This window comes from Solanum tuberosum, unplaced genomic scaffold, assembly GCF_000226075.1.
Source record: "Solanum tuberosum cultivar DM 1-3 516 R44 unplaced genomic scaffold, SolTub_3.0 scf00197, whole genome shotgun sequence".
In the NCBI taxonomy this organism is placed as follows: domain Eukaryota; kingdom Viridiplantae; phylum Streptophyta; class Magnoliopsida; order Solanales; family Solanaceae; genus Solanum; species Solanum tuberosum.
Genome location: NW_006239125.1, coordinates 230,150 through 241,364, shown reverse-complemented (window position 1 = coordinate 241,364; position 11,215 = coordinate 230,150). Strand labels below are relative to the sequence as shown.

The 11,215-nt window shown below is 34.5% G+C and overlaps 1 long non-coding RNA gene across 8 annotated transcripts; it reads right to left on the bottom strand.

Annotated features, from left to right (window-relative positions):
- Positions 1 to 5,259: 5,259 nt before the first annotated feature.
- On the bottom strand, positions 5,260 to 10,658 carry LOC102582217 (uncharacterized). Of its 8 annotated transcripts, none has more exons than XR_001474422.1 (6): positions 10,568 to 10,657; positions 9,945 to 10,085; positions 9,296 to 9,804; positions 7,504 to 8,158; positions 7,033 to 7,149; positions 5,260 to 5,523 (listed from the first exon to the last, which is right to left on the bottom strand). It is a non-coding gene; the product is annotated as an uncharacterized lncRNA (long non-coding RNA). The 8 variants fall into 8 exon arrangements; XR_001474423.1 differs by lacking the exon at positions 5,260 to 5,523 and having other exon boundaries at positions 6,869 to 7,149; positions 9,296 to 9,384; positions 9,770 to 9,804; XR_001474424.1 differs by lacking the exon at positions 5,260 to 5,523 and having other exon boundaries at positions 6,869 to 7,149; positions 9,296 to 9,365; positions 9,770 to 9,804.
- Positions 10,659 to 11,215: the final 557 nt, after the last annotated feature.

Here is an 11,215-nt window from a genome sequence, read left to right as displayed (position 1 = left end):
AGGGAGCAGTCGGCGCGTCGCCGAATAGTTCCGCGAAGCAACACTTTATCGCCCAATGATTCAAAACGCGAAGATGCTGAAGGCAAAAGCTGTAAGGCGATGAACCAGACCAAAGGGCGGATCGCCGAGTGCATCGGCGACCACAACTAACTGCGCTGAGTGGTCCTTCCCAACACAAATTTTTGAAAACTATAAATACCTATTTAATTTTGTAGCTTAGTATCAAGTTGTAGCAAATTATTACTGATTTTTAGAATATTTTCAATTTGAGTTCTTAGAGTTTTTGGGAGACATTGCTCTTGAGCTTTGGAGTGTTTGAAGGTTTTCATCTCCAAGAGATTGGAAGTGGGCATCAAAGAATCTTCATCTTAGATGTGTTTAAAGACATTATTTATCGTACCCAATTCTTGGAGTGTGATTATGTGAATATGGGTTAAATTTACTCTTGGGTATTTCTCATTGTTAGTCTATTTGCTGTTTATATGTGATTTCGTTTAGTAGTTGTGTTTGAACTTAATGAGATTGTAGTTGCAAATATAATTTCATCTTAGTGTTTTTGGCCTACTCGAGAGAGAGGTTTTAAAACTAAAACTACTAAATCGATAGCCTGTGGTTATTGGGTCGGCGTGGGTTCAGCTCGAGAGAGTGAATCCTAGGCTTTTTCCCACACATTCAGCTCGAGAGAGTGAATGGGCTAAGGCGAAGGCTAAGCTAAATTGCTGCAACTTGGTGTTCGAGAGAAACCAAGTTGATTCGGGGTAAGTTGTTCGAGAGAAAACTTACCCCCACTAAAGTCTAGCTTAGTTACAAATGTTCAGCAATTTACTATCAATAGCATTTACCCAGTTGTTCATTTTGTCCCATATTCCTATCACATCCCAAGAATCCCGTCTCCCCATCTTGCATCTTTATATTTTTTGCTATTTTTGGTTCATTAACTGAATACAAACCCCCCATTGATAATTGACATTCATGTCACTTCTTGATTTAGTATGCTTTTACTCGTAAATATTTATAGCTATGATTGACTAGAACATAATTTTACTTTTTTATTTAATTCTTGATTACTAATTGCTCCCCTAGGACTCGACCCCAACCCATTCGGTTGGGTTATATTACTACACGCGATTGTTGACACTTCAATTGGAAGTTATGTCTTTGATTATGTCAAACATCAACTACCCCCTTGCGCCATGCTACCCTGAGAATAAGCAGGTTTAGCTCTGAAATTCTGACTATTATACTCACATTTTTTCTTAGGTGCAGGTGCACTAGCAGATGACGGAGCAGATCCCTTATGTTTATGTTAGAAGGATGACCGGTTGGCATTACTCTTCTGCTGTCCGGACTCGTTCCCTGTCTTCGCTCTCTTGTTCTTAAACTCTTCCCTATCCCCCATCTTCTCTTCCTCAACCTACTGCACATATACCATTAACCTTGAGATATTCATGTCACCTATCAGCATTGCACCTTTACCTTCCTTACTCGACAGACGAGCCAGTCCAGCAACAAACAAGCTCATTCTACTCCTCATGTCCGCAAGCATTTTCAGAGCATAACGGGATAGTTGGGTGAACTTTAACCCATACTCATGAACACTCAAAGAATCTTGCTTAAGTGTGAGGAACACTCGTACTTTACCCTCTTTCAGTTCTCGGGGAAAGAAACACCCCAAGAAAGCCTCCTCAAAACAAGCCCAACTCGCAGGTGGTGCATCCTCAGCTCTACCCTCTTTCCACTAATCAAACCAAGTCCTAGCAATATTCTTCAGTTGATATGCAACTAGTTCAACTCGCTCGGTATCAGCAGCATGCATGACCTCAAATACCTTCTTCAGTTCCTCAATAAAATTCTTCGGATCCTCAGTAGTGCTTGAACCCATGAAACTTGGAGGATTCATCCTCAAGAACTCTCATATCCTAGAAGTATCAGCCACTTCCTGTCTAGCTCTTCTTTGTTGCCCAGCTTAGTTGGTCACAACTTGGCTCAACATTCGGATAGCCTCACGGAACTCAGCATTGGTAACTTCTCCTTGAGATTGCACTTCAGGTGCATTTGGTAACTCTTGTTCCTCAACATTACGTCTAGTAGAACGACCTCTGACAGCAATTCGTGGAGGCATGATTATCTTAAAACACGCGCAAGCACGAATTAGAAGGAAACTTTTTAGAGATCAAACTCTAACGCACGAAATGAGTGTGAAAGAAGTGAGAAAATTTCCTAAGTGTTGCAGCCCCCTAATTATAGATGTGGCGCGCTTCACACCGATAACTAGGATTCTACAGACACGGCTTCATAGACTCCCTAGGACTCTTAAACTCTGTGCTCTGATACCAAGTTGGTCACTCCCCGAGCCTACACCTTGGACGTGGCCGGCACTCGAGAACCATTGTTGGCCCCAAGTGAACCCTTGGCCTGGCTTACCTACTTAGCGGAAGACTTAATTCAACAAAGACAAGTCTATGTAATAAACTGGAATGTTATAATGGAACAGTCAACTTGGACATTAAGGCAAAACTCAAGTCTTAACATAAGATAATGACAATGAAAAGATTAAAGAACTAACATCTGACTGTCTATGAAGCCTCTAAAAATAACTGAGATAGATGTCGGGACAAACCCCACGACATCCTAATGAACTAATAAAATACTTGAAAGCAATAAAAAGGAGTCCTCCGGAATTCAAGGAGGCTCACCAACTGACTCCGGAGTGCTCACTGAATCAACGATGTGCTGGATGCCGATCCTAGTTACATGTGTCTGCATCATAATAGGATGCAGGCCAACTGACATCAGTACATTGAATGTACGAGTATGAGAGTTGGAATGCTAAACACAACATAGGCTTGAAAGGAATCTGAAGAACTTACCTGGCTCAACTCAACTCAACATAACTGAACTCATTTCAATATAAAGCAGTTTAAAACAAGTGCAATATAAATAAAAGTTGTTTAAAACATGATGTCAACTCTGTGTGTATGCAAAGATACATGTAACTCTGAAATGTATGTAAAAATACAAATAAATTGTGTATTTAAGAATACAATTACTTCTGTGAGAGTTTCTCTAACCAACAACAATCACGTAAGAGCTATTGTGATGATACAACATTTGCCACACGCTGCCAGGGCCATCCTATACCTTGCCAGGGGTATAGAACCTGAACTACTAAGTGGATCCACTAGTCTATGCTAAAAAACACTAAAGGAATCATCTAAAAAGTATGACTCCTCTCAACCCATGATGGCTACATGGTTTATGGGGGTTGTGAGTTATCTGAACTCTCCCCCATATCGGTGCTCAATACTACTCCCAAAAATATGATATTAACTCTTATGTTTAAAACATACTTCTTTCTGTGATTTGAGATTAGTGCTCAAAGGCTATCTTGAAAATCAAAGTTTCCTATGTTGCTTCATTTAGAAAGTGATTACTCTTTTTTGAAAACTAGCCCAAAGCCTCTTTGAAAATCGAGGTGTCCTTTCTTGTTTAAATTTGAAAACATTTTGAACCCTTTGGGAATACATAGTCCCCATATATTTTTGAATAAATGAACTTCAAACTTTTCTCTTTAATCTTTACTCAACTTGAACTTTAAGTCTTAAAACAAAGTTCAAACATTTGGAAAAGACTTTTGGAAAACTCTAAGAACTACTGTTGACTTTGATCTTAACTTTCCTTGAATTGGATTATGGATTCAAGATTCATGATCTTATGTTTATGGATGATTTCATGATGTTTATATGTACCTTAGAGTGTTGGAATCAACTAGAAAACATAGGTACATTGCTAAGGAACAAGTACTAAAAGGTGGGAAAGAAATGGGAAAGACTGGCGTCCCTGGCGCTCTAAGAGGTGCGAGGTGCCAGAGGGCAAAGTTCAGAGACTGCCCTGGGAAGCGCTGGCTGGCGCGGCGCCCCAAGGGTGAAAGTTCAGAGCCCTCTTTGGTGCGCGCTGGCTGGCGCGACGCCCCACCCCTATCCCCAGGTGTTTGATGACTTTTCTTGCTCGTTTTTCATCTCTAAACCCTTTAAACTTCAATGGTTCTTTCCCCAAACACTTAGAATCATTTGTACCCTCAATATACATCATATTCTATTCGAAAAACACAACTAACAACATGAATCAATCTCAAGAAAACTCCAACAACACAACCCACAAGAATTCAAACGAATTTCATCAAGAACTCGAGGATTTACTTTCAAATCTAATAACTTCGCTGAAATTGAATCATGATTGGCGCGTGGGTGACCTAACTCAACGCTATGTGATCTCACATAGCTTGTAGGGAACACCCCCGACGAAATCCACAAGCTAAACTCGATGATCTGGACGAATCTTGCTTCTCTTCTCCTTTCTCCTCTTCTTTTCTCTTTTCTCCAAGCCCTAGAGTATTTTGGTAAAAGCGTAAACTGATTTAATTCTGATTAGACCCTAACTTAATTACCAAAAACGAAATAAAATAATTGAGCAAGGAAAAGACCAAACTACCCTTTATAAATCCATATTGGACTTTCCTTATTCCAACAATCGAACTTCCAAAGGGAATAACTCACTCATACGAACTCGGAATCACGCAAACTCTGCGGCGTTGGAAATATAATTCCAAGAGATTTCCTACCATATCTGGAAGTACCTCTAACTCATCCTGAGCTAGAAGTTATAGCCGTTTGAAGTTGGACAAAACTCAACTTATTCTAACTTAACAAAATTTCCAGATTTTCATTCTTTCCAAAAATGACTATTTCCAATTATTAGTTTCTTCCTATTTATTTCAAATTGCGAGATGTTACAATCAGCTGATGTTATGGGGATAAAATTTGGATGATTTTGGGGGTTTTCCTGCTCGTCTTGGAAACAATGTTGTCTAGGCTTTGAGTAACATAGTTAATGTTCGGGTCTTCCATATTTGATAATAGGGATTCAAGAAAACTTACTTTAGATCTAGGATTTGATGTTATTTCTTCTTTCTGTGGTTTTGTACTTCGGTTTAGGAGATCCGCTTCATGCTCACTCATTTCTTGATCATTGCTATCCATTATTCTTCAAGTTATTTTTTTTTCCAAAGTTCTACCGAGAGGATATTTTTCCACTCTGTTGGACGCATGAGTAGATCCCACATTCTTTTTTATTTTATTTTATTTCTAGATAGATTTATAATTTATTTGATACCTGACATACATTAACTGAATAACTTTAAATAAAACTAATTTAATTTAATGATAATCTTAATTTTTTTATTAAAAAAAACCACCCCACACCCCTTTAACTCATCTTATTCACTCCATTTTACAAAATCTTTTGTTCTTCCTTTTGGTTCCACAGGTTCCACTATTTTTTCTTTTTCATTTTTTTATAAAGAACAAACTGAATCTTCCTCAATTCCTAACAATCGTCTTTCTCCAGTCATCTTTTTCAATTGGACTTCTCAATTTCATATTACCTAGAATCCTTACCTGCCAAATTTCTTTGTCACGGTCTGTTGACATACCCTCGTTCCATATACTCCTTAATTCTTTCTTTCTAGCACCATTCCGCCATTATCAATATCATTGCGAAAAAAACATTAATTAAACAAAGAACCAGCCAAAATATAAAAAATTAAAAGAATTAATTGATAAAGATTGTCATTAAAGTTGTAGAAGAGTATTTCATCAAAAATATAAAAATTAAAGAGATAAAGCAATAAAAACACACATAAATTATCTCTTTTTTATTAGTGGAAAACAATTGTTGATGTGTCTAAAGGTATAGGATTAAAGAGCCGGTAGGAAACACGATATTGAGTCAACTGAGAGAAACCTTGATATTGATAACGTCTACGAGCTCGATTACATCTGCCTCCTCTCCCACAACCATGACACAAAGTGAATAAAATATGTATAAACTATGTTGTAGGTGTAATATCGGTAAGAATTTCATCTCACTTTAATTGTCATTCTTCATTCAATAACAATTCATATAAAGTGTCAAAAAAATATCCTCTTGATGTGATTCAAGCGATTTTGTGTAATGGTGATAATAAGTAAGCTCTAATCCAACAAGAATAAATTCAACCAATTCATTGTTGAAAATAGGATATCACAAAGTAGTCAATCTGTCAAAAATCATCTTCACTTTTAATTTGAGGACTCAATACTTGCACTCTCTCTAATTATGTAACTAAGATTTTAACTCATGAATTTATGTCTTTGAACGTAAAGCTAGCACAAGCAACCACAAGTTTAGTTTAGGCTTTTCGAGTAGTTTCAACACCAACTAATTGGTGTAACATATTAAAGCAATGATCTAACTCAGGACAAAGGTGATTTTCTTTGACCCAAAAATTATACATGAAAATTATACATTGGATTGCATTGATTATTATCTAGAATGACTAACGGAATCACCTTATTACTTTCAATATGATAATAAAGATCACAACACCTGACCGAAAATTCCTTTCAATAACAAGGAATTGAAGGATGTACTCAATGGAGATGATGGACAAAGTATGGAGAGGGCAAGGCAATAGCTAAGGAATTATGAGTAGTGGGAGATACTCCTAACATAGAGCATGTTTGGATTAGTTTAAAAGCTAGTCAAATCTACTTTGTAAGTCATTTTTAGCTTTTGACAATGTTTGGTAAAGTTAAAAATAACTCAAAATAAGTCTAAAATAGATTTAAAAAGTAGGACTCTCCCTACTATTTATTTTTGACTTAAAAGTTATTTTAAGTTTGAGAAATGATATTACTTTTGTACCCTCAATTCTTTTAGATAATTTCAAATTTACCTGTGTGAAATAAAAGAACCCTAAAATCTTCTCTTTCCCTCATATATATACTAGACTAGAAGGGCATGGCCCGAGCATGATCCCAACACAACGTACAAAAGTTACTTTAGCATCATAGATAAAAATATCTTAGACACAAGACACTCTTACTTTGATGATAACTACAAACTTGAGAACAGAATTACATAGTCCTATAATTTACCCCAAAGAGTTCAATTATCACAAAAACTCCAATAAGGACTGAGAGAGGGTGATACCCAATTGAAGCAGTTCATAGGATATTGTTGTTGGGAAATCCTCCAACACTTTTGTCATGATCCTTCTAGAACTCCATTAAGTGCATACATCTTTTTTTTTAAGTTGAAAATAAACACCTACAATGAAAGACAGCGTGATAGTATTAGACCAGATCCATACATATGCTATGTTTTTTCAAAATTATTGAGGATGATTTAAAAAGTCACAACCAAATAACTTTGATTTTCATAGAAACAGAGCAATAAGAGTGTTACGTGTTCTCCTAAACAATGAAAAATAAGATAATTTGTGATCTAAATAAGCCTCTTTCTTACTTAGAAATACCTCAAGTTTCTCTTTCTGCATAAGGACATAGTGAATACATAAGAGTTGACAAAGTTATTATTTACTACAGATTCATAAATTATTAGCAAACTAAATATTAGAAACATATAATGCAGAACTCGAATGTAAGAACACATACTACATACCTCTCACTAAAAACATAATGTCACCGCCTTTTCATTTGTTGCACTCACAAACTTCAGTCATGGTCTCTGCAACTTGCCTAGCAACATCAGTCATATTCATGGATGGACATTTAACACTATCAAAGGCTTCAAATATCAATAATCTGAATATGTACCATTATACTCAATATTACTTATACTTAGTGGAAAGGAAATATCCAAAGTTTAGTTATATTTGGAAGTAAATAAATAAAATTGTAACCAAATATAGATATCTAGTGAGCTTAGAAAAAAAAATCATTCAGAAAGAAGAATGGTCTTTACTTGAAAAGATCAAGACCATGCTAATTATGTTCCAGAAAGTATGAAATATATATGGGTAATTTATCATATCAGGCCATCCCAGTTGTGCAAAGACTAGTGCGTAATTACAGAAGGAAAATGAATCTCGAAATCATAAATTAGTATCATGCTTATTCATAAATGGTAATGTTGTCAGAAAAAAGAGTAAAATACTATCGAAGAGAATATATAGCTCCCATAGACTCTGCAGACAAAAAATACAAGTGAGAAGAATGATACAGATCAAAAGAGGAAATTGGTTGAAAGGGATGACATAGAGAAACTTAATACCAAGAGTTGTGCATCACAAGAAGAAAATTTTAAGCCTTATACCCTGAAAAACACTTGAAAAATATCATTATTACATCTTGAAAATGTTTAACAATTTACCTATATTAACATTTCACTCTGAAATATATTACACATACGACTACCATTGACAATAAGCACACCAACAGTAGCTTAAGAACTTTTGGTCTACTACGTTGAATTTAAAATTTAAAATTTTTCTTTTGATGTAGTTAATAAGAAGCTCCACTCCAATCAGTATCATTAAAGAATTAGTGTCACACAACTATTTATAATGATATACTTTAATAATAAGATGTCATAACCATCATTTAGAATTTTCCAGGTGAGAAAAGTATTTACTCAAATGCTAAAATTTAAGAAATTAGGAGGGCCCTTAAGTTACAATTGCAAACAGTGAAGGGCCTCGACGGTTCGAGGTAATATAGGACTATAGAAGACACTGTGATGGAGATGAATCTCATCTTTGCTAAAGTATTTTTGAAGAAAATTATAAGAGAAGATGAACTCTTTATAGAGTTTAAAACACTTGCATTATCAAACTTATCAAAGAGAAAAAGAATGATATTCATTTTGATCTTGTTTCGACACCATAAAAATCTTTCTTAGAAACTGTTTGAGCAATTTCACAGTATGAAGTGTAGAATATTGATTTACTACTTCAAAAATAATTTTTAGTGACATTTAATTAATGACAATAGCTTAATTACTGTCAACTAAATATGTATTTTTAGTGGCAATTAATGCTCTTTGTAAATGTCTCTAAAGCCTATAGCGACATTGGATCCAATAGCAATTAACTAATGCCGGTAAAATCTTTAACATTCTTTGTTAATATATATATTCATTGCCGCTAAAAGTTATTTTTGTTATAGTATCTTTCAAGTATTGCATATTTTTCTTCAAATACATTTTAATATTCAGTGATTAAATCAATGCAAAGTGAAAAATATCCAAACCTAAGTTTCAGAGTGTATTGTACAAACTTTGAAACATTGTTTGGTGGGGAAGATATAATTTTTTATCAAGTAAATGTTATACTTAAGGGGTCATTTGTTAACTGACTAAGCCATTATCATTCTCTTAAATTAGAAATACAGAAAATTCTAAGAAACCTCAAATACAATTTTTGAGATTTACATATAGAAGAGAAGAAGATTACCAAGTGAAGACTCTCATACTATATAGTAGTCGGCAAGGTCATCAAAGCTTCCTTTTATGTTAGTGTCATTCTGTCCAGAAATCTCTTTACTGTTAAATATGATAATATGGGAGAAACCTTTCACTTAAAGAAATTATCTTTTAAAAGAAATTTGGGAGAAGTACATACTCCATAAACTTTTATGCAAAAAAAAGTAAAAGTTGCAAGACACTTGTAACATTTCATTCATAGAGAGAGAGTAAAAAGATAAAATAAATACACACCATAAAAGAGAGAAAAAAACATAAAAAGGATGGTGAAAGTCTTCTATATTATTAGTGATTTTTTGTAATAATATCCTCAATATTTTTTTGCGTATCAACCATGGTGCTGCACAAAATCAAGTTAATGCGATAGATTTTTCTGACGTGTAAAATGTCAGCTTCTACTGAATCTTTCTTGCAGTCAATTTTTTTATAAGGATAGTGTTCGTACCAATTTTTGTACACCTCTTGTAGTCTTGTTATTTTCTATTCAAAGAAAAAGTGAAAAAAAAGCCAAACGCCAAAAAAGAAAAATGAGTACTGATAAATATAGTAATACTCAAAGTTACATAGTTGACCAAAATAAAGAAAAATAATAGCCACAAAAAATAATTAATAGCTAATACCTTGCCAGGTTTGTGGAAGATGATACTAATAGACAACATAGTAGCCCCACATCTTGAATAATAGATCCAAAATCACCAAGATAAGATAAATTGATATTCTCCCAAAAGATTTTTACTCTGTTGATGATACAGATTATCTTGCTGCAACCCGAAAACAAAAATGACCAGGGAAACTTTGAAATAAGTTAATTGAGGCATATTATCAAACAACCTAGATGCACAATTCACTTAAAAATTTAAGGCATAGGCATTCTTGATATTTTACATTTTTGTAAGACCTCTAACTTTTGCACTAATTAATTGGCTATAAAAATTAAATTCATCAAAGAAACGCAATGCATGTACAAATCAAGTAGTTAGTAATATGCATGTAGAAATCTTAGCTAGAAATTATATCTAAAAGAATAAATAATTAAGATACACATACTAAAATTGCGACTACTTTTAATTAGTGAATCTCAAAGAATTGAAGAGACCAGCAAGAAGAAAGTCGAAAGAATTAATTTAAGCAAACATCACAGAGGAAGAATTGGGATGCACCTAGTACAATATTACCCATAGAATTGTACTACAGTATAAAGAAGGAAGAAGAAAGAGAAGTACAGAAGAAATTAAAAACTTACCCACATAAATTTGATGGGTTGTACCACTGAAGGAGAGAGAGTGATGTATAACATTGGGGTTATTTGAGAAAGGCAGAATGATCCGGTGGACCCTTGTACTTGTATCTGTTTGTATTGTGAACTCTTCTACTTATCCTTTTGTTATCTGGACCCCTGAACCCATCCAAACCCAACATTTTAAACATTTTTTTTGATGTGGCATCCTATGTGGAAAGACTCCACATGGAGCGTGTGATACACACAAGGTAAGAGCGTGAGACGCCTTAAAAATAAACTAACGGTCAGATTTTGACCTTTAAAGGTCATCTTTCTTCTTTATTTTCACTCAAACACCATTGTTGGACAAATTTGAGCTTTTTTCTCCTCTTTTTCTCGATTTTGTCTCTTCAAATTTTTTTCTCTTTTATTTTTGGTGCCTTTATTTTTTCCTTCGATCTACTCATCTTTTTTTTGTGTGCGATTCTATTGTATTTTTGTTTCATCTTCTTTTTTTTGTGTGGTTCTATTGTATTTTTGTTGGTTTGATTTTGTTGGTCTTCACAATGACGATTCGATGTTGCTACTGTGGAATATATGCTGAACTAAAGACATCAAGAACACCAACTAATCCTGGAAGAATGTTTTGGGGTTGCCAAAAATATTCATCCG